This window comes from Leptinotarsa decemlineata, unplaced genomic scaffold, assembly GCF_025532065.1.
Source record: "Leptinotarsa decemlineata unplaced genomic scaffold, Ldec_3_MD MMD2_P_RNA_scaffold_14, whole genome shotgun sequence".
NCBI classification, from domain to species: Eukaryota; Metazoa; Arthropoda; class Insecta; order Coleoptera; family Chrysomelidae; genus Leptinotarsa; species Leptinotarsa decemlineata.
This window is the reverse complement of record NW_027412528.1, coordinates 5824844-5845473: the sequence shown is the minus strand read 5'-3', so window position 1 is coordinate 5845473 and position 20630 is coordinate 5824844. Positions and strand designations below refer to the sequence as shown.

Below are 20630 nucleotides of genomic sequence, written 5' to 3'. Positions count from 1 at the left end.
GCGTTGCAGTATTCCTCGACCTTGCCAAGGCCTTCGACACAGTTTCTCACGAAATTTTACTCAATAAGCTGCACCATTACGGTATACGTGGTCTGTCGGCTGACCTTATGACTGATTACCTAACAAGTAGAGTACAACAGGTAAAAGTTGGACAAGAAATAAGTAACGTTTCAAAAGTAAAAATCGGTGTACCACAGGGGACAGTATCAGGACCGATACTGTTCCTTGTGTACATGAATGATATTACAAGAATTAATGGATTTAAAGGACACTATTTTTGTTATGCAGATGCAGATGATACAGCTCTGATCTTCACAGGAGAAACTTGGGAGGAAGTAAAATTAACTACTGAGACTGACTTGCAAAAAATACACGACTGGCTAAACTTAAACAAACTCACCCTGAATATTGAAAAAACAAAATTTCTCACATTTACGCCAACAGTCACTACCCAACCAAAAAATATTCTGATACAATTACACATCACAAACTGTCATAAGATCGATTGCACATGTTCCATAGTAAAAAAACTGGAAAAAATCAAATATTTAGGAGTAGTCTTAGATCAATGCACGCGAATTAAATGATTGGAACGAGAAAATAACTTTGTAAAAAGAATTTATTTTACAAACTAGAGACGACTGTCTCTTACGAGAGCTACAAACAGAATGATAATTAATATAATGTTAACTGGATGCTAACTGCATGTCGAGATAAGGGATTCCTGGAATATCTCTTACTCAGCTGAATCTCCGCGTGAATGGCCGTGTCGTGGGAACTATGACCACGTAACTCCTCCCTCCTTAGGCCGAAAAAATAATGGAATTATTTTGGCGGCTTGGAACCATATCTTCGTCATTGGTATTTTCTTCTTTTTGGGGTGTTTTGAAGCAACAACATTCCAGTATACGGGTTTTAATCCAATTTTTCTTAAAAGCTGCCAATATCAGGACAATTATTGTGATAGTAACTCCTGCAAAAACGCCAAAAATGGTAGTGTTATTTTCGGAGTTGTTAAATTTGTGGATTGGTTTCAATCGGTCCACTATATTGTTGATTTCGTAGAGTTCTTCAAAATTGATTCTCGAGAAATTTTGTGTTTCATATATTGTTGACTTTTCGATATTTTTCATTTCAGTTTTAGGTAAGATCAGTGGCTTGCCTGTTCCTATTTTCACGTTGTTGGTGAAAATCTTGTTTCTCACTTCAATTTGGCAATTTTTCGGGATCTTGACTAGGGTGGGCGCTTTTATTTCCAAATATTGATCGGTTTTACACTTGGAAAATATTCTTTCGCTCTGTATGGGAATTACCAGGATTTCTTCTTGAGTGATTTGTTCGATAATCGACTCTGCCACATTGATTGGAAGAGGCTGACAATTATCGGCAACTTTGCCTTCGATCAGGTGGGATGTGCATTGGTCTTCGGAAAAGTAATCTTCTGGACAATAATACGTTTTCTCTAATACTGGGCATGGACTGTCTTCGAACTGGATATTGTGGTTTGCTCGTGCCAAATATGGGTATTTTGGGATAAAAATACTGTGATTTTGGATGATAGGATAAAGGTGGAAAAATGTAAGAACTTCGTTTCCGACAATAGGAACGTGTATTGCGAAAATTATTCTGTCATTCGAAAAAGTTACTTGTGCACCGAAAAATTGATAATATGTCAACATACTTTCAAATTTCGGGATTTTTGAATCAGAATAGATGTTGCTTAAATAATTTATTATTTCTTTCAGTTCAGAACTAGGTATTATTGAATTGTGTAAAGTATTTAACTTTGCAAATGTGATAGCATCTTCTAAATTATCGATAAAAGTAATCATATTTTGGCAGTCAAGGGTTATTTGTGAGACAATTCCTTGAAAACTAATGTAATTCGTCAGGTCGCCAATGGTTTTTTGAACTGCAACTTGAAATGTTTTTAGACTGTTTTCTAATTTTTCTTGATTTGAATTCAAAATTTGGATAGTTTTATTATAGTGATTGATTAATTTTTTGGAGAGGGAGATTTGCATGTTTACCTCATTAATCATATTTTCTTGGTTACGTTCTAATATAGCGATACTTTCGTCGTATCGTTTACCATCATCAGCATCAAGAGTACCGAATAACCAATTTTCGATTTTTCCAATAACATTTATCATACCTCTTTTAATACGGATATGGGGTTGGAGGTTTTCTAATTTCTTTTTTGTCATTTCAATAAGATACTCGGTTCTGACTAGCAGGCTGTATGCTAATCCATGATAGGAAATTGGGTTATTAATTGTTCCCTTATCAAAATTATTTTTGATTATTTGGAAGTAGTCGTCTAGTTTGTTTAATTGTTTTATTATAGAGCTAAGTTCTATGTAATATAAAAATGTATGTTTGCTGTATATAATTCTTGCATTTCCCAGCTGTATGGGAAGGATGGGGTTGGTTATAGGGGTTATTTGAATATCGTCACTTTGGACTCGGAGCACGTGAAGTAGAAGGTATAGCGGTATCAACACGTGTATCTTCATGTTCTTTTACTCCCTGTAACAAAAGTTTTTTTTGAAATTTTTGGTTTTCTGGCTATTGTTTTGTGGTAGGTGCCTTTATTTGTATTAAGTTTTATATCGGTCTCTTCAATAATTTCAGTTTTCTTAAATTTCGGTCGATCTTTATTTCGCGCCTTTGTTCTAATATACGCAACTTGTTGATTTGCAAACTTTGGGGGTTCATTTCGTTGGGTATTTCTGTTTTCAATTACTTTTTCTTAAGTAATTTGGTTGGAATTTTGAATAGATTGATACAGTTTTTTGACATTTTCTTTGTGTTTTTGAACGTAATCGGAAACAATTATACGATCATTTAAATCAAATGGGTCTGTGTTATTAATATGACCTTTAATAACTTCGAAAGGTGTAAATTTGGTAACACTATGTATTGAATTATTATAGCCAAGGACAGCTCTTTTCATCAGCTGTTCAGCTGTGAACGATTTTCCTTCTTCCTTTAAGCATCGATAATGCTCAATCAGTGTTGAATGAAATCTTTCAACTGGTGAATTAGAATTACTGTTTTTTGAAGTTGTGTAATGCAACTCAATGTTATAAATTTTACAAAAGTTTTCTAGATCTTTATTTTTGAATTCGGTGCCTGAATCAGCGGTTATTTTGAGTGGTAAACCGTGATGGGTAATAAAATTGAGTAGATTTTCGACTACTAAAACTCCGGTTAAGGATTTTAATGGATATGCCTGACCATATCGTGAAAATGTGTCGATAATTGTTGAAAAAGTTTCGTTTGAAATTTTGAATGTATCTATGTGAACATGCTCAAAAGGCTTAGAAGTTGTAGGTGTTAGGTTGAATTTAATTACAGGAGGATTCCGATCGTATTTGTTTTTCTGACATGTTTCGCAATTATTGATATAATTTTGTATGTCTTCTGCCATTTTTGGCCAATAAAATCGTGAACTGAGGGATGTCCTCATTTCATTTATACCTCTATGGCATGTTTTCTTAACGTGATAGCATTTAAGTTTCTCTTTCTGTTCATTCGATGTTTCTACATCCTCTAAGAATGTTGGACAATGAACAATTTTGAATGAAGAATTCTTGAGTAAATTTTGGATTGTTGTATTGAATATTTGTGAGACTGCTGGGTTTTTAAAATGGAAGGCAAATGTTTGTTTTGGATCGATATATTCTTTAATAAGTTTAACAATATTCTCGCTCAGATTTTTAGAGGGTATGGTAATATAAGATCGCAAATTCTCGAATACCTTTTCTATTCTACATTTAAGTTTTTCTATGTCACCAATAGCTACAATTATCTGATTTTTATATGTATTAACTGGTCTTTCTGAAATGGGAATTTGAAAGACAGGGTCTTCGAGAGAAGTGTGAACGGTTTGTGAATCCGATGTTTTTTCGATTTCATTTAATTTTGGGGGGACAATTTGAATATCAGATAATATATTAATTTGTTTTTTCGGTTCTTGCGGTTCCAGGACTTCATTGAGAACGTCGTTGTTTAAGACTGGAATATTATCGTTATTCAAATAGATGTCGATAAGTTCGTTTATGTCTCCAGGATTATTTTGAACTGAAAGTGTTTCGATAGCATTGAAGTCATTTGTATGAGGATTTCTGGAAAGAGCATCCGCTGCTTGGTTGCATTTTCCTTTCTTATATTTCACAACATAGTCGAATTCCTCTAATTTCAAACGCCATCGCACAAGTCTTGAATTAGGTTCCTTTAGTGAGAAAAGCCACTGAAGGGGTTTGTGGTCTGAATAAATTGTAAACTTTCTGCCAAAAAGGTATGGTCTGAAATATTTGCAGCTCCATACAATCGAAAGAAGTTCTTTTTCGATAGTTGAGTAATTAATTTCAGGTGGGTCAAGTGTTCGAGAAGCGTAACAAATTGGGTGTCCATTTTGTGACAAAATGGCTCCAAGGGCGTAATTTGAAGCATCAGTTGTGACTTCAAAGGGTTTTTCAAAATCGGGGTATGCGAGAACCGGTTCTGAAGTCAATACCGATTTACAAGTATTGAAACATTCGATAAATTCTTTAGTGTGTTCAACTTTTGCGTTCTTTTTAAGACAACTTGTGAGAGGTTTTGTTAGTTTTGCGAAGTTGTTTATAAATTTTCGATAGTATCCCAATAATCCTAGGAATGACTTTATTTCTCGTTGTGTTTTTGGGATTGGAAAATTTTGAACAGCTCTGATTTTCTTTGGGTTTGGTTTTATGCCTTCGGGCGTAATAACATGACCCAAAAATTCTACCTCTTTTCTGAGAAACTCAGATTTATCCAGTTGGATCTTAAATTGTGCCTCTCGTAATTTAGAGAAGACCAATTTCAAGTTTTGGATGTGTTCTTGGAGTCCAGTGCTGAAAATAATTATGTCGTCCATGTAAATCATGCATACCTTATTTTGTAGGTCTTTCAGAACCTCGTCTAATACGCGCTGAAGACTTGATGGACCGTTCTTAAGGCCATACGGAAGTCTCAGGTACTCGTAGTGTCCGTGCTCTACATTAAAAGCCGTTTTTTGGATTGAATTTTCGGCCATCTCGATTTGATGAAAACTGCTTGCCAAATCGAGGGTGCTAAAGTACTGAGCTCGTCCCAGTTTATCTAAAATGTCGTTTATGTTTGGGAGTGGGTAACGATCACTAATGGTTTTATCATTAAGTTTTCGATAATCGACTACCACTCGCCATTTTGGCTTCCCGGAAGCGTCCATCTTTTTTGGAACTATCCAGACCGGGGAAGACCAGGGACTACAGCTTGGTCGTATTATATTTTTTTCAAGCATGTCTTTTATTTGACGCTGGACTTCGCTCTTATGAACGTATGGATACCTGTATGGTCTGGTATGTATGGGTATTTCGTCTGTGGTCTTGATTTCGTGTTTGACCTTGGAGGTGAATGTTAATTTATCTCCAGGTTTCAAAAATATATCTGAAAATTCTTTACAGAGTTTCAGTATAGCATTTGTTTCTTCCTTGTTCATGTGGTCTGTACGTATCAAATCAGCGATCAGCGATATTAATTTCGGTTGCCAATTTAGGTGAGTCCGTCCCTGTATTTTCGAAAGTTTCGTAACAATACATTTCGAAAGTAGAGGATTGAAAGCTCTCTACAGGAAGTGGTTGTATCAATTTCACTGATATTGTTCTATCGGTGGGGTTTTGTACTTCCATAAGGGCGTAACCATTTTTTGAAGTTGTCAATATTTGCGGAATGAAAAGATCATTAAGTGTTCCCTCAAGGGTAAGAATTTCACCTTCAAAAACTGTGACAGGCAGATATTTAAGTACTCTTTCTTGTGGGTTGACAGAGAAAGAAAAACTCGTATCTGTAGACTGTCTGAACTTGAAAGGAATTTCAACATGATTTCCTATCAGTCTCTTATTTACAAGGTCTATATTCAGATGCATATTTATCAAGTCTGATAATCCTAAAACTCCGTCAAAGTAATCGTGGAAATCAAATAAAATGAAAGTAATTTCATAGTTTGTGTTGAACTCTGGAAAAGCAGGTATCGAGGCTTGGTACCTTACTTTCTGACTTCCTAAAGTCGTTTTGATAATAGTATTTGAGTGATAAATTTTGTTTGGGAATAATTTTTCAATAATAGATGGTTTAATAATCGATCTTGAACTTCCAGTATCGATTAGTAGTTTAATAATTTTATTTTTGTGACTAACTTCGACATAAGGTAATGCATTGTTACAAAATGCATTAATTTCGGCTAAGTATGATTTTCGAATTGGGTTGTTAAATGAAAATTTCCAGTTTCATCACAATCTACGTCGCTTAAGTATTCATTCTGAAAATTTGGTTCGTTTTCTAAATAAACAGCATTTTCTGAAGTGTATGCTTCTTCACTGAGGTTGGGATTATCATAAAATTGTTGATCAGTGTCATTATTTTGGAGAAATTCATCGTATTCGTTAGAAAATAATTCCTCAGATATAAAATTCGGTTTCTGACTTGCGGTAAACATTTTTTGAGGATTTCGGTAATTATTGGGGTTTCTAAAAGTGCTGTTTTGTTGAGAAAAAGGTCTTTGAGACATTTTTGTTGGGTTTCTTGATGTAGTGGACATGGGTTCCGGTTTCGGTAATTGATTAGGTGGAATATTTTTTGGTTTAAAAACATTCTGAGGAGGTCCGAAAACTTCTCGGTTTGTAGGGTATCTTTGCGGTGGTAATTGTCTAGGTTGGATATTAATTGGTTGGCTAGGCCAATTAGGTCTAGTTGAAAATTGTGGATTGAAAAAATGTTGATCATTTTTTGAAAAATAATTTGGGTTAGAGAAATTTTCGTTTTGAAAATTTTGTCTTTGAGGTTGTATGAATCTAGGGCCATTTTGGTTGACGTTTGGCATGATGGATTGTCTACCGAAAGTATTGAACTTTGGTTTATAATCGTTTAACGAACCATACATTTTTTCAAAATTTTCGAACTCGTTTACGTATGCCATGGCGTCTTCCAGTGAGGCTGGCTTTTTGAGATGCATATTATTTCTCAAAATACCAGGACAACCAGCAATGAAAGTACTGAGGGCTACTTTATCATAGTGAGTTGTTTGGTAAAGTTTTTCTTCTGGAGTTAAGTCTGGGTTGTTACTGACTCTTTGAACTACATTACTTTTGATTATTTGAATTCTACTACCGAATGTCATTAGGTCTTCTCCTCTATGGGGTCGACTTCTAGTTAATTCTTGAACTAAACAGTCCAAATCTCTCCTATCCGAAAAACATTGTTTCAGAGCAGATTTTAAGGCGTCCCAAGTATTAAGTTCGGTTCTGTTACCAACCATATACTCGGCTTTACCTGTCAATTTTTCTTGAATACATTCAAGAACGTGTTCATTAAGTGAAGCATCATTAAACACATTGTACGCGTTAACTATAGCATCGCATCTACTGATAAATTTGTTCAATGTATTGCTATCACCATCAAAAGTTTTTAAATTGTTTATTCTAGATTTGAAAAGGTTCCAATTTATTTGAGTTGGTTGGGGTGGAACTGGTGGAACCATTGTGGGTTGAAAAGTATTATCAAAATTTTCAGTATTATTTGCTGAACTTTCTTGAAATGATAAACTATTCAATCGTGATAAAATATCTTCAATTTCACTCATAAATAAATAATTGTTTTTCTCAATAAATAGTTTCTTAAAACTACTCGTCTCGAATAGACAACAGTTTGTTCGCAATGAACGATACTATATATCTTCGCCGAAGTCCTTATACAGAGGGTTCGTGAAGGCAAGAAGGAAATATTTGGCACTTACTTGTAAGTTCCAGTTCCTTCTCCGTTGATTCCTTGCAGCTTCCCTGGGGCTCTGTCGTCTCCTTGTCCGCTCGTTCTGGGTGTTCCTCGAAGGATTCTTGTTGAATTTGTGCTGAAGGGGTTGAAACTCCACGACGCAAAAAGTTCGTTTTCACGCTGCACAAATCCTACCGACTGCGCCAATTAAATGATTGGAACGAGAAAATAACTTTTTAAAAAGAATTTATTTTACAAACTAGAGACGACTGTCTCTTACGAGAGCTACAAACAGAATGATAATTAATATAATGTTAACTGGATGCTAACTGCATGTCGAGATAAGGGATTCCTGGAATATCTCTTACTCAGCTGAATCTCCGCGTGAATGGCCGTGTCGTGGGAACTATGACCACATAACTCGCGCTGGTCAGATGACATCACAAATGTTAATAACCGTTTAAGAGTCTTGATGCACAGTTTTTATATCCTGAGAGACGTACTTACCAGAAGAAATCTCCTTTTACTTTACAATTCCCTAGCTGAATCTGTAATGACCTACTGTATTACAGCATGGGGTGAGGCCTTCAATACTACACTTGATTCTCTGCGAAAAACACAAAATATTCTTCTAAGAATTATTCTGAAAAAAAATAAACGCTATTCCACTGACATGCTATACCAAGAATCACAGGTCTTGAATATAAAACTGTTATTTACTCACCAGTGTTTAAAAAAAATGTACATCAGACACGAAACATCTAACCAGAGAAAAACTGGAATAACCAGATCCACTAGTAATTTGAATCTCAGTATACAACTTTTCAGAAAATCTTTAACGCAAAGATCTTTCTTTTTCTTCGGCCCTAAATTCTTCAACTGCATTCCGATTGAATTGAAATGTATTCAAAAACTAGAACAATTCAAAAAAGATACAAAGAAACATATTCTACAATTTTCAAACAAATTTTATAATATAATGAATAATAATTCAATATGAACCTTACCTTTAAAAACTATCTGTTCTCCTCTGTAACTGACCCTGCTTGAAACGGTTTGGAATCCTCACCATTTGCAACTTATATTATATAATTATTTGTTATTTTTTAAAAAAAGAAAAAAATTCATTGAATCTATCATGTTAATTTTTCTACTAAATTTTTTCTCTACTCACTGCTTAGTTATTATTATTATTATCAGCCAATAAAATTCATCTCAAAATTACTATGCAAATTTAGTATTCAAAATATCGAAATCATTCCCTTCAAAACATTATTTAGGATGTTTCGCTAATCAAAATTTTATGCACATCAACTGCTTCCAAAAAACGCATTTTTTATTGCTATATATTTTCAAAAAATAGGAATATCGTCTAACAGAAAGGCAGTAAACTGTTTGTAATAGGAAATTTCTTTAGACGTGTTATTAAGAGAAAAGGTTTTTATGATATAGAGCAAGGAATTTATGTCTAGTTCATTGTTTGAGGAAGGAATATGACAACGGTGCATATGTTTCAGAGCACTTCATGTGATGTTTTATGAAACAGAGCGTCTTAGATTGAGGAAATTTTTGATTGATAATTTTAACAGAAGAAACGTATACAAGGCGTATCAATATACTTTTGTGACAATACCTGATAGTGACTAAAACAATGCATAATACGCGTATACGGAGTGGCTTAGTGCTTCAAAATACGTCTCAAACAAATAACGCATGATAGAAAGATCAAAAATCGTTTATGATATGAACTAGAACCGATTTTTCTGATAGAATAAGTATAGAATAGAACAATGGAATAATGAATGCGCTGGTACGTCAGTCATATAAAAATCAATTGCAATTTCGTCATCGCTAATTGAATTGGTTTTTGTTGATACCAAGGAAACATAATGGAAGATTTTTCGCCGCTATGTCTCAATCTAAGCAAAATTTCCAAATTGGAATTTGAAGTTGGAAACTTTCGAAGCAGTTGAATAATTTACATATTCAAGACAGCGTGTTCGATCGAAAAGTGCCTCAAACGAGATATCCGCTGGGAAGAATTCAACCTCACAGCGTAGATTATGTCGCTGCCAATGATGATAATGAATTTTATGCTTTTAACTGAAACAATATATAACGTTTTGTATGTGAACGTACCAAAGAGCGATAAATTCATGGCAATATGTGTGAAACCCAATAATTTCGATCATGGATGCAATAGAACACAATGAAAGTTGATAAGTACATTTGTCAATGAAGAACAATGGGCAGTTTTTGCAATCAAAATTTCAAAGAATACTGCCTTCAGATATAAACTGAGGCTGATATTCCAAGATCTTCGAGAAGTGGAAACAAAAAGTGTTGAATATGTTCCAGAACTCGCAAGGATACCGAAAAAGAAGTCACAAATGGAATTCGGCCTTTATAGAATTTTCATTATAGTATCTAGAATATTAGCATGCATTTGAGTAGCACTGTATAATTATGAAATTTAATTAAAAATAGTTTAATATTCACGAATACTCGTGTCGGTCATGAAATATGATATGTGGAAGTGAATATCATAGGAGACGGATATCATTCGCATGAGAACGGTTGTAGGTTTGAATTTACTGAAACAATAAAAATATTGTATAGCATAAAATCACAGAAAAATGTATATAGGATGTCGTTTGACAAAAAATAAATGTGGAAACGAGCCTCTAGCGTTTCAACGTGCAATCCCCTCCGTTTACAGTGTGACTTATTTGAAGCGTACAATCATTTTGTCATTTATGGTGTATCGGTAATCAAGTTGGCTTTGATCATCGATTCAACTCGAAAAAAAACAATGGCCGCTTATCGTTTGTCATTTATGATGTCTCGACGCGTGTTTGAATTTCACATTAAAAAATTTCACAACATTTCAATGCGTTCAGACACTCCAATCGCTTTAAAAAAACGCTACATTTGCTGCATATTTTCCGAACAATATATATATATATATATATATATATATATATATATATATATATATATATATATATATATATATATATATATATATATATATATATGAACGCGTGACAAAAAGACAGTACACCGTTTAAGATAGTCGGTTGAACGTAGGGGATTTGTGATTTTATTTCCATGTAAAACATAGTAAGCCAGAATCGAAATTTCCTCAAACGAAGAGAAAAATGAAACTTTATAAGACATTTCTGAAATCAACGGTAATGTTTTTGAAATGTTCTTTGGAATGTTTCTTTTATTAAGTCGAAATTTATCAACTGTGGGACATCGTAGTTCGCACATATGCCTTTTTTTTTACCTTGCAAATAATTCAAACATCTGGTTCTTCTAGATATACATTACCTATGTATATTTGATAGGCTCAAAATAGTGGCTTTGGTCAGTTAGCATCATCAGGAGATGCCTAAGATCAAAAAATGTCGGATGTGTGAAAACATAACAGAGAAAATTTACAACCGTTTCAACGTGCGATTTCAATCAGAAATGTATACCAGGTGTGTACTAACCCAATGAGAAACGTATACACGATGCCTCAAAATACATCCTTCAAGAAAAACATTAGGAACGTCTTCGGATTGAGGAAACTAATTTTGTTATTATTTAGATACAGAGATGTATGTGGGTACTGTCACCACAAAATTTTACTGGAGAACATGAATATATATTTAACGAATTTAGAGAAGTTAAATTATTTCAGTAATGAATGATTCAATAATTATAATAATAATAATAATAATATTTATTCACCATTTTTGATACACTTGGGTATATATAGTAAGTCAGTTGTACTACAGGCTAGTAAAGATAAAAAGAGTTGGAGATTGAACACAGAATCACCTCTAAATATACACATATACACATATATACACATACATATTTACACACATATACAAGTAAGCATAGATGCCCTCAAATTAACTAAACATTTTACATCATTCACATAATTTAATCTAAATAAAATTTCGTCCACTGTGAATTTGATTGTTTGTGAGATTGTCAATTAAAAAATCTTGGTAACTGTAATAGCCTCTTTCTAAAAGCATAGTTTTAACATAATCATGGAATACCTTGTCACTTGTGATTTTTTTAACTTCATTTGGCAGCTTATTGAAGCACGTAATGGCATTATACTGAGGGGATTTTTTATAGCTTGTCATGAGATGCTGTGGGATTTTTAGAAGATCACCGCTTCTTGTATTATGACTGTGATCTGAAGCAGTCTTATCATATAATTTATTGTTTTGCCTAACAAATGAAATACATTTAAAAATGAAGATGGAAGGGGCTGTCAATATTTTTTTGTCTATAAAGACTGGCCGGCAGCTATCCCGGAAATCCATATTGAAGATTAGCCTTATGATGCGTTTTTGTGCTATGAAGACTCTGGAAAAATCCCTTGCTCTGCCCCAAGCCATAATATTAAGACTTATATGAGGGTAGGCCATGGCATAATATATGCTGAGTAAGGCAGTTTCATCCAAACAGAATTTCAGCTGTTTTATGGCATGATATGCTCTATTTAACTCAGCACATATATAGTCCACCTGCCTTTCCCAATTTAGATTGGCGTCTAGGAACGTCCCTAAAATTTCATTTCTTCAGAAGTTTTAATGTCATAACTAGAGTGTCGACCAATTGGAATATTTCTTCTGAAGTGAAAGTTAACACTGATCGATTTAGAAGTATTTAGAATGAGCTTATTTCTTTGGCACCAGGTACTGAACTGATCAATAATATGTTCAGATTTGCTGATGAGTTGCTCAGCATTATTGCCTGCTATGGTTATCGTTGTATCATCAGCAAACATTGTGACGTAGCCTCCCTTTATTTGTTGAGGAAGATCATTAACATAGAGAAGAAACAGTAGAGGTCCTAGAACAGAGCCCTGTGGCACCCCGAGTTTTACCGTCTTTGACTCAGATGTAACTCCATTGCAGATTACAACCATTTCTCTGTTTGTCATATAGGATTGTATCCAATTTATTATATTTCGTGGAAACCCGAAAAATGACAGTTTTTTTATGAGAAATTCCGCGCATACTGTATCAAACGCTTTTGATAGATCGAAAAATAGTGAGATCACATAATTTTTTTTATTAATCTCTGTGTAAATATAATTCAGAAGATGATAGGAAGCTGTTTCTATAGATTTATTTTTCCTGAAACCATGCTGAAACATAACAGCCTATCCATAACCCTACGTGCTACAACTTTTTCAAATAATTTAGATATCGAGCATAACAAAGATATTTGCCTATAGTTGTTCCTTTCTGTGGGGTTTCCTTTTTTATATACAGGTATAACGAGTGATTTTTTCAGAACTTCTGGAAAGTATCCTTGTATAAGTGATTGATTCATTAAGTATGTTAAAGGAACGACAATAGATGGTAATATTTTCTTAATTGTTATAATTGATAGTTCATCAAAGCCTGCCGTTTTTTTGTTTTTCATTTCTGATAGGACATTCGATATCTCATATTCCGTAACCGGATAGGATTGGAACGGTTCAATAATGGTAATATTTTCAGTAACAGTACAGGGTAGAGATAAGTTTTGCCCGAAGTGATTTGATATGGAATTCTCAGCTGCATTTGAGAAATATTCAGCAAATATTTCAGTTACTTCCTCTGAGTCAATTTTAGACCCATCATCATAGTTGAGAGTTATTGTTTTTTTCGAGTTGTTTGTGCTTCGTCCTAATTCTTTATTTATTATCTTCCAAGTCTCTCTAGTTTTGTTTTCTGACTGGTTTATTCTAGACTTAAAATAGTTATTTTTTGCCAACTTTACATTTTGTTTGTGCTCTCGCAATCTTGATTTATAATGTTCAATCAAGTGAGGTTCAGATTTTTGGGAATTTGAGAGAAGCCAAAACACTTCCTTTAATTTTTTACTTTCATCAATGATTTCATGAGTTATCCAGCTTTTCTGGTAGGATTTCCCATAGCACCGCTTTTTTGGACATGATACATCGAAACACCAAATCAGTGTGTTATAGAAGTACTCAAAAGCTTCATTTATTTGTAAATAAAAAATTTGGCACCAATCTTCACGAGTTAACCGATATTGTAGTTCGGTCATATTGTCATCGCATAAACTGCGCCTTGTTGTTTTTCTTATTGCTATATTTGGTTGGACCAAATTTATTTCCCATTTTGGTTGAGGTAGGCTGGTCACCATGTAATCAATGCAGGATGAGGTAGTGTGCGCGTTTTTATTAGTGAAAATTCTAGTGGCACCTTGAGGATTATTGCTTATCTGGTTATGAATTGAAAATGTCAGATAGTAGTTTTGTATTTAGATCCGATTCATGACAGTTTATATTAAAATCACCACACAGTATTATGAAGTCAGATCTTTTAGATGCAAGGTGGAGTGTCTGCGTTAGGCATTCCATGAAAGTGTTAATTTTACCACCAGGTGGTCTATACCCTGTTACAATAGCAATTTTTGTATCATTTATATGATAGCGAATAGCACAAATTTCAATTTCAGTTTCAATTGATATATTTTTAATTGGATCTATTTCTGAGAATGATTGCCCCTTTTTAACTAAAATGAGGGCACCACCCCGTTTTTTGATTTTTTCTAGCATAGATAGATGCCATTTCATAGTTACCAAAGTATAAATTATTTATAGAATGGTCATCCTTAAGCCAATGCTCCGATAAGCAGAGGACGTCAATATTATTTGCCTTCACAAACAATTCAATTAAATTATAATTATTTAACAAACCCTGGACATTAACATGACAAATTTTTATGGAAATATCACAGTTTAACCTATTGTTCATCTGGAAGGATTTAGGGTTGAAATTCTCCTTTATAGATTTTACGGATTGTTGCAGAAGTGCCCGTGGAATAAAAAATCACTTGTCAAATTTATATTGACTGCATCAGTTTTTCGATTATAGTTTCGCATTTCCTCAGCTAACGAAGTGAGAGAATCTTGGCCAGTGTTTTTCGACTGTCCAGAGAAAACGATGTCTGGGATAATTTAGGGTAGATATGATCATTACTTACATCTTGTTCATCATTTGTTGGCTTGCCTGTGGAAAACGATATCTGGGACAATCTCGGGTATATGAGTTCAGTATTTACATCACTGATGGTTGGTTGCTCTTCACCACTTATTGGGTGGGAATGATTGTGTGCAGTTTGCACGTCTGTCAACGCGTTTGTGTTTACAGATGGATTATCCGTTTTGCTGGTTTTTTGGGTCGAAGTAAAATGGGTTTCTGCGTGAAGTAATAGAGTTTTACATAAAAACCATTTACCTGATGTTTTAATTGAGTAACCATCAGTATTATAATTTGATTTTCTGAACACTCCATTGCTTTCTACTATATTATGTGGCAATTTCACTTGGTGTAAGTATTTCTTCAGTGCCAAGTTACTATCATATATTACCCTATTTATATTTCTCACATCGTATCTGTAAGGTTCTGTTATGAAGATTATTTGAGGTAACATGGCCATGTCTGAGAATATCTTCTTCAGGATTCCTAGGTTCGACATGTAGTTTTTTAGCCACAGAATGATGATATCGTCTTTATTTAGATATCTACTGATCTCGAGTGTAGTGTCAATCAGCTCTCTATCCCAGCAATTTGGATTCAAAATAGACTGAATCAAAAAACGTTTGCCGCTATCTAGTCTCTTGAGGTATTCTGCCATGTTTCTCCCATTTTCACCCGATACAAAAATCATTTTTCGTTTTTTAACATTCGTTTCTGCCTTTAATTTGCTATTTTTGCACTCAGCTTCCGAACATCCGTTTGCAGTATCAGAGAACCAAGTTGGTTGTACAGAGGTATTTCTAAGATTATTTCTATTTAGATTTTTGGATATATTTATTGGCATTTGGGAGGAATTCTGTTTAATTTCTTCATTTATTGTTTGTGTACCGAAGTTTTTTGTTTCTACTTTAAGTCTATCAATCTCTTCCTGGAGTCTCTTAATCTTGTCTTCCATTCCATGTATTTTATTTGATAATATAATGAACATCAATATTTTCCCAAGAATATAAGGCGGCAATTTTGAACATTTCAAAAACCTATATATTTGCCTTTTACTGTGCCAAATTATCACGTTAATCACTCAGAAAATACATAAACAATATTGTGCCATGAGACGTACATTTTTCTATGTCTTTGAAAAACAAAAATAATACGTGACAGAGAAGCAATAAGCCGTTAATGATAGTCGGTTGATCGTAGGGAAATTGTCATGTTATTCGACGTCAGCGAGTGATAGAGAGAAACAAACATAACGGCTTCATTAATAATTGTTGAATTGTGAGAGATGCTCAATGATTTATTGGAATTGTCATACAGCGCGTACGGAGACGAAGGAATTTTGAAATCATTCCAGCAATATGATGCCACACAAAGTTCGGCAAATTTCTCGCGTTAACGTTATGTGAAGATTTGTTCTCGTTCTGATTGATTCTAATGACTTTTTCAATACTATACGTATAATAAAATTTACGTCATGTGAATGATTTGAAATGAAACATGGTCCCTTTTCTCAAGAAGTTTCTGACTGCATAATGATATGATTTTTTGTGTTGTTACATAAGCATTCATTGAATAAATTCCAATTGAATTGTCCAGCTTCAATTCATTGTATTTATAGTAGGAATATTTTCTAAAAAAGTATATGAACTGAAGGAATTTTCAGCATGAAGCAATATTGTGGCAGATGCTTACGGAAAAGATCATTTATATATATATTTTGTTCCATTTATACCGAATCGTCAAAGCATTTTCAGCGATTACACATCTTGGTCTTTGAATCAAACTCAGAGTATCTGAATTCAGTGTACCATCCATGAAAATATTATATTTTTCTTGAAAACTAGACATAGTCGATTCAAAATCTACGAGAGAATTATTGCTATCGATGTGCCCATATCGAAATATATACTACATTATTTCTTTTTTGGTCACATTTTCATAAGTATTGAGGTACGAAAAAATATGAGTACCCACCACAACATTTTGAAAAAATACCGAATTCCCAAGTCATTGTTCATTTTCATATATATGATCCTTGTGAGTATGTCGGTAGGTAGTCGGGCGGTTCGACATGGGTACTTTATTCACTCAGTCGATCGGCCGATGTGAGTCGTTGGTTCAAGTCGCAGGCTAAACGCTCGATTTTCATTTGCTATCGTCCAATCAGTGTTAGGAATCACACGTTGAAAGGTAAGACCTCGTTAATCCTTAGCTCGCGCAAGTTTCGACTTCTGAGGGTTGTAGGGGGTGCGATAGCTGGTTAACGGAAAAAAAACATATTTTGAACATATTTAAACATGTGTGGGCGAGATGGTAATGACGCCAGCAAGGGGTTAGTTAATAATGATCTGCAAAAGTGATAATATTGAATGAATAATTACGGGGGTTCAGAAATCATCTACACCAAACGTTGATTGGTCGAAACGCCGACTCTCATCAAACTGTACTGTATCATAGGACCAAATCTCCATGGTTTCGAGAATACGATAGCCCAAGACTACGACTTTTACAATCTTCTCAATCACCCATGCCCCAGTTAATACCCGCTCGTCATCAGAATGTTGACACTTATGAGAGCTGAAGTTTTCACCCAGTTCTGCCACCGAAAATGAACAATTAATGAACATTCATTGTTCTTTGTCGAACATAACACGCTGAAACAAGGGTTTATTTTATATTTTTTGACAAAATAGAAATATTAAGTTCAACATTAGGCAGAATTAAAGTCTGCAAGTTTATTAAAAGGACAAACTATTCGGAAAAAAATCTTAGAATGCCCTTTAATTTTGACCAGTAAATAAGTTTTCAACTGTTAAGTTCATTGAACTATCATTGGATTTGTGTATGGTAGTAGGTAAGCCAGTCCTACTATATTTTTTAATATTAGTCGTCAAAGGATGTCACGAGTTCCGCAACTTCTGTGATAAACCACGGCACCGCTTAGGATTGTTCAGCCAAACTAGGTCACCAGTTTCGAATCATCCAGCATTCGCCTTGATATCATAGTCCTTCTTCATCCTATCGCTGGCACTCCGGAATTTCAGACGGACTCGTTCATGGATGTTATATGCCCATGGCTGACCTCTACCATTCATCTTCAAGGTGATCATCTCAAGAGCATAGCTGAATCAACATCCGACACCTACGCAGTTCCAGAAAGATCCCAGGCGCCGTTTACTGTTCTTTGATCACCTAGACGCTTAATTCATGATATTTTTTTCATATAAAAACGTCCTGCGTGGCATAATAAAGTTAGTTGTATTCTAGTTGTCATACTGTTACTACTCAACTCTGGGGATACAGATCTGTTTCCCCTGTTCAATAAATATTAATTTTAAAAAAAGTTATTTTTCTCAAATGAGTTACAACAAAATTGGCGCAGTCGGTAGGATCATTCAACACTATACGAAACAAGGAACAGCCTAACCGATAGTGTTGGATCCTAATCCTTTAAGGAAGAACCAACAACCCCAAAGAAGAAACGAAAACAACCCCAAGCCACAGAACAATAGCAGGACGGTTTCTTCAACGGTAGAAGAACAAGCGCACGCTAACTTCGCCAGAGCAACGCTAGTGAAGCCGGATTTCATCCTCCATGGACAATTTTTGGTTAGCAACAAACAAAGAATCATCTTGATTTTTTAATATAATTGAATATTTCCATTCTTGTGTGTACTGTTCTATTTTCAAAAATGCCCAACACAAATGCTTCACCCAGTGCACCCCCACTTGAACCCTATAAATTGAGTGAAATTTTTTCAATCGTCCCAAAATATGACGGTGATCAAATTTTTCTTAATACGTTCATAAGTGCGTGTAATACCGCTTACCGCATGGCAGTTCAAGACCAAAGAATTTTACTTGTTTTACATATCAAAAACAAACTCAAAGGTAAAGCAGCAGAATTAATAAGTTCTCGCAACCCAGAAACTTGGGAAGAAATCAAAATATTGATAAAACAATATTTTGGTGATTCTCGAAATTTAGCCTCTTTAATTCAAGACCTGCAGAGAATTTTCCAAATGCCAAATGAGTCTCCTCTTGTTTTTATTAACAGACTCCAAACTCATAATGCAAAAATGCACGCGGCTATACAAAAACAACCGCTCACCGCAGAAGAAAAACAAGCTCAACAAAATCTTATCGATACCATGACGCTAAACTCGCTATTAGCAGGTTTAGAGCCAACAATCGGACAAATAGAGCAGAAAATCCACCCTCAATGCTCGAAGCTGTCCAGAGAATTAAGAGAGAATTACAACTCTCTTACTTCCAACAACAGAAACTCAATAAAAATATGAATCTTAACCAACACAAAAAACCACAAAACCCTACACAACAAAAATTTTGTAATCTCTGTAAACGACAGGGACACCTCCAAACCGAGTGTAGAGTCAGACAGATTCCCCAACAAAATTTTCAAAAAACAATGTTCCAAAAAAATCCATCGATCCAACAAAATTTTCAAAAAACAAATTTTCAAACGCAAGGTGTCAGACCTAATCAACCCGCATCAAATCGAAATTTAAATAGACCATCGTTAATTAAACAAAACCTAAATCAACAAAGACCATCGGCTATACAACCCAATCCTTATTTTAATCGAACAAACACTCAAAGAGCCCACTATCTCAATCAAGGCATAAATAGTTATCAATAAAATTTTAATGAATTTTCTGAAAACCCCTACGAATACGAAGACTATGCAGCTAGTTTTCCAACATATCAAAATTTTCATGAAAACCCGAACGTTGAATCTGTTGATTACCCGCAACATCAATTCAATCAGGATTTTCAATTTGGCTCAACAACAGACCCTCCTCCTATCGACCCAACGTCAGAAATTCAGACCCAAATACAAACATTGAATTTGGATCCCAACCTGAATTTTCTAAAGCAGAAATTCGTATAGAAAAATCATTTATGCTCAATTCAAAAAATTTATATTATATCATGGATGCCACATAAACATTCAAAATTTTAATAGATAGTGGAGCCGGAATTTCAGTATTTAAACCCAAAACTGTCGAAAAATATAGAAACCGCTCACCAGAAAATGTTATGATTCAAGGTATTACTAACGAAAGAATTCAAATAACCGAATCAGTACTAGTGCCCTTTTCAGACACTGACCCCCACAAAAATCTACATACACAATCTTGACATAGACTTTGACGGACTTCTCGGAGCTGATTTTTTGGAACACAGAATCTTCCTCAAATCGTCCAAATTCAGAAAAAAAATACCAAGTTACGTTGGACCCGGAAACATCAACCGCAGAACTTGACGATATTTTTGAATACGACCCTGACAATTATGCTTTTGAAAGTAAATTTGACTACTACCAATATTTAAAAGACGAAATTCCAAATACTATAGAAATCGAACTTCGGACAGAAGGAATTTTTAAATTAAAATATCATCTCTCAAATACTGATGCTATACTGGTAGCTCAGAATAAAGAAAATGTTCGTTTGCCAAACGCCTTAGTAGAAGTAAATGAAAAAGGAGAATTTTTCACTTCATTTATAAATTCAAATGCTATACCTAAAGCAGTAGAATTTTATAATCTGGATATCGAACCAATTCAAAATTTTTCCTTGAACCCCATAAAAGAAACAAAAATCGAAAAAAATTATGTAGATAGGGAATTTGAAATAAAAAAACAATTACGATTAGATCATTTGAACGATGAAGAATCCGAAATAATTATGCAAACTTGCTTGGAATTTTCAGACATCTTTTATTTGGAAGGTGATCGACTCACATTCACAAATGAAATAAAACATTCAATCGACACGAAAGATGCAAAACCGGTCTTTACCAAACCGTATCGCTACCCTC

The 20630-nt window shown here is 34.4% G+C and overlaps 1 long non-coding RNA gene across 1 annotated transcript; it reads right to left on the bottom strand.

The window, feature by feature from the left end:
* Positions 1–632: 632 nt before the first annotated feature.
* LOC141483079 (uncharacterized) lies at positions 633–10759 on the bottom strand. The gene is made up of 3 exons (XR_012465893.1): positions 8498–10759; positions 7799–8416; positions 633–2529 (listed from the first exon to the last, which is right to left on the bottom strand). It is a non-coding gene; the product is annotated as an uncharacterized lncRNA (long non-coding RNA).
* Positions 10760–20630: the final 9871 nt, after the last annotated feature.